Below are 4240 nucleotides of genomic sequence, written 5' to 3'. Positions count from 1 at the left end.
AATAGTGTGGGAGGATACAGGTGAAAGTGTGCCCTCCCCACAAGTCCTTGACGGTTCCCTACCATGCAAGTCGGCCTGACCCAGTTGCTGGTACTACACAACTGAGCCAGAATTTTCCTACTTAGGGGCTCTAAGCTTCTAAGCTTAAGACAGAGGGACAGATAAAAGTAGGTTGGCTGTTTGGTGGGAAGGAGATAGGATTGTCAACTCCAGGTTAGGAAATTCCTAGAGATTTGGGGGGAGGAGCCTGTGGCTTGAGGAGAAAAGAAGCCTCAGAAGGGTATAATGCCTTAGACTCCACCCTCCAAGGCAGTCATTTTCTCCAAGGGAACTCAGGTTGTCAGCCTCCAGGTGGGGAATGGAGATCATGCAGAATTACAACACCTCTCCAGATGACAGAGATCAATTCCCCTGGAGAAAATGGCTGCTTTGGAGGGTGGAATCTACAGCATTATACCCTCCTGAGGTTGCTTCCCTTTCTAAAACTTGCCCTGACAAAACTCCACCCCAAATCTCCAGGAATTTCCCAGTATGGAGCTGGCAACCCTAAGGGGAACTGTAGTCAGGAGATCCAGTGTGAATCCACAAGCTCTCCAGGTTGGCAACCCTAGAAGGAAACAGGAAAAGGGGAGAGGTTATGGGACTTTCAGGAAAGAGAAAGAGGAAATGGTTCGGGAGGGGGAAATGACATGCCTCCTGCAAGTCCTTGTGGATTCCCACTTGTACTACATAATATAGAACTTAAGATACAAATGAGTAAGGAGAAAGTCTCCTATTCTGTACTGCTTACTATCATATAATCATATAATCATAGATTTAGAAGGAATCTCCAGGGTCATCTAGTCCAACCCCTACACAATGCAGGAAATTCAGAAATACCTTCCCCGCCCCCCACACACACTCCCAGTGACTACTGTTCCACACCTAGGAGATGACAAAAAACCCTCCAGATCTGCAGCCAAACTGGCCTGGAGAAAAATTGCTTCCTGACCCCAAAGTGGAAATCAGCATTTCCCTGGGTGTGTAAGAAAAGGCCACAAGAACTAAGCACTGATGCAACCCTTCCTGCCCTCCCTCTCATGATTTGCCTAAGTTCATCAAATTCATCTTTAGGCTACAAAACTATGAGCACTCTCCTGGAAGTAAGTCCCACTGAATAAAATGTGAGTTACTTCTGAGTAGACTTGCTTAGGATTACTATGTATACACACACTATGTGTAATACAAAAGTTATAAAAGGAGATTACAAATATAGAAATGCATAGACCAACAAGTCCCAGTTTACTTGAAAACTTAAAACTTGGTCCATCTTCACTGGCTGGACAGTTTCAATGAGCTCTGTTGAACTGTGTCAGCCAGCATTTCTACAGAGAAAACCTGAAGGTGCATGCTCAGAGGGAAAATGAAGGATCCCCCGAGGTTTCATCTAATCTTCCATGTTCATGAACATCTACGGTAAACTGCTGGTTGAGGTCATCCGGTGATTTGGGCTGAGCTGTCACCAATAGGGATGGGCACAAACTGGTCCATGAGCCAAACTTTGGCAAGAACTTGGCCCAGATCGGAGCCCCTAAACCGATGTTTGGGGAAGGTGCCTTCCCTGAACATTTCCCAGACTTTTGTCCAGTTCGGCTATTTGGGTCATTTAAACATAACAGCTTGGAAGTGGGGGGAAGCCAAATGAACCTGTGAAATGTAGGGCTGCCAAGCCGCGGCGGGGGATTCGCACGTCTTCACAGGATCCCTGCCGCGGGGGACAGCAATATGTGTTGCACCGCCGTCGCCAGGATGTGACGCTACGCGTCGCTCTGGCAATGGGACTCCAAACAGCCCTGTTGCCAGAGCGACGTGTAGCGTCACATCCTGGTGACTGCGGTGCAACGCATATCGCTGTCCCCCGCGGCCAGGGGCCTGTGAAGACGTGTGGATCCCCCACCGCGGTCTGGCAGCCCTAGTGAAATGGCTGCCTGCCATTTAAACCTAACAGTGAGGTCAGTCCACCTGTCAGCTGCTAGCTTTAAATGGCTGCAAGTCATTAAGCCCATCAATTTAACTCCCCCCCCATTTCAAAGCAGGGGGAAGTGAAATGGACAGGTTAAATGACTGCCAGCCAGCCATTTAACCCTTCATCTGCAATCCCCCTTTTCTCCCAGCCACAGTTTGCCGTGGATGGGAGAAAGGGGGATCCAAACTGGCAATTTTGGGGGGGATTTTTTGCTCAATTCCGGGTTCAGTTTACGAGCCACGCTGAATCCCAAAACAAACCAAAGCAGAATGTTCAAGTTCGTGCCCATCCCTAGATATGAGGAGGATGCTCATCTCTATCTTGTACTTCTAGCTGATCCCAGAGAGGCTCTAGAAACCCTGAGCCACTGCCTGGAGGTAGTTTTGGGACTGATGCAAGTTAATAAACTGAAGCTTAATCCTGACAAGTTGGAATGCTACAGGTAAGCAGTAGTATTGACCTGGTATTTAAGGTGTCATCTGTTTCGGAGGAGGTTGCAGTTCCCTTCAAGGACCATGTCTGTGAGTACTGCTGGACCTGACCCCTTGTTGGATAAGCAGGTAGTGGCTGTGGTCAGGAGTGTCTTTTACCAGCTTTGACTGCTTAGTCACCTGTGGTCTTTCCTGGACAGAAAAGACCTAGCGACTGTAGGTGCATACTTTGGTAAAATCTAGATTAGATTAATGGCAATGTGCTGCTCTTGAAAAGTGTTTGGAAACAGCAGTTTGTATGGAATACTGCACAAAGGATGCTGACTGGTGTAGATTGTATGGGACATATGTCTTGGTCCATCTTCACTGGCTTTCAATTTGTTTCAGTTTCCAGACACCAAGATGCTGGTGTTGACCTTGAAAGTAGTGAATACAATAGTAGCTGACCCAGTACAGAATTCACATTCCTGGGATCCAAAATCACTGCAGACGGTGACTGCAGCCATGAAAATAAAAGACGCCTGCTCCTTGGAAGGAAAGCGATGGCAAACCTAGACAGCATAATAAAAAGTAGAGACATCACCCTGCCAACAAAAGTCTGGATGGTCAAAGCAATGGTATTCCCAGTAGTCATGTATGACTGTGAGAGTTGGACCATAAGGAAGGCTGAGTGCCGAAGAATAGATGCTTTTGAATTATGGTGCTGGAGAAGACTCTTGAGAGTCCCTTGGACTGGACTTCCGGTTGATGGGGGCACGCTAGCAGACTCACCTCCTGGACCTCCGGGGGTAAAGCTGCGCTCTAGCCGAAGGAGGGGGTGTGCAGGCTCACTACCCTCCCAGGGACCAGGTTGAAGGGACCCTGGCCATGGAGCTCTTGAGAGGTTGCCTCTTCGACGGCGAACAGCCGGAGAATTGAGGCACCTCTCCGCTCTGACAGTTCTTCGTGCTGAGAGACCGAATGGACTAAGTGACGCTGACTGGGGCAAGCACAGGAGATCAAGCATTAGAAATGGAGTGGAAACGAGGTCTGTGGACCAATTTTTGAACGTGAGTCATTTAAGCATTGATTAAAAAGAAAAGAAGCTCCCCACCCCCACCCCACGGAACAGAAGATAAGGCGAGTGGGGGAGGGACACCTCCCAAGCACATAGACTTTAGAGCAATTGAGGGAGGAGCAGAAGTATAAACGGTTAAAACTGCTAAGGAGTACTTACCAAGGCGAGTGCGAGCGTTTAAGCGCGTATTCAGAGACTTTCAAAAAGTTTGCGAAAGTAAACAAAGCGAAAAAGATGGCGGGGAAGAGAACAGAGAAAGAGAAATATCTGAAATCGAAAGTAACTGAGAGCCCAAAACCGGAAGGAGTCAACGAGCCGGCAAAGACTTTGCCACCTGCTGGACCAAATTAATAATCTCAAAGAGCAGATGACATCAATGACCCAGTGTATCACCACTCAACAAAAGCAGATAAGTGAGACTCTGAAAATGATTAATCAAACAAATAAGAAGGTGAAAGAAGTGGACGCCACTACCCAAAAAGTGAACAAGAAAGTACAAAAACTGGAAAAGAAGCAAGTTTCTACAGAAGAGCAGTTGCTACAATTACAAATGGAAAAGGCTAATATGATCTATCGCTTTCAGGACATTCCAGAGACTGAGGGGGAGAATCTGATACTGGCCCCAGTGACAGAGATGAAGGCGGAATTTTTGCTAAGCGAAATGGATGTGGCCTACAGGTCATATTCAGGATACATAAAGAAAAATAATCTGCCTGGGAAAATTGTCATAAGATTCTCAAAGAGGCA

This window comes from Gekko japonicus, unplaced genomic scaffold (assembly GCF_001447785.1).
Source record: "Gekko japonicus isolate JY-2015 unplaced genomic scaffold, Gekko_japonicus_V1.1 scaffold88, whole genome shotgun sequence".
NCBI lineage: Eukaryota > Metazoa > Chordata > Lepidosauria > Squamata > Gekkonidae > Gekko > Gekko japonicus.
This window is presented reverse-complemented; position numbering follows the sequence as displayed.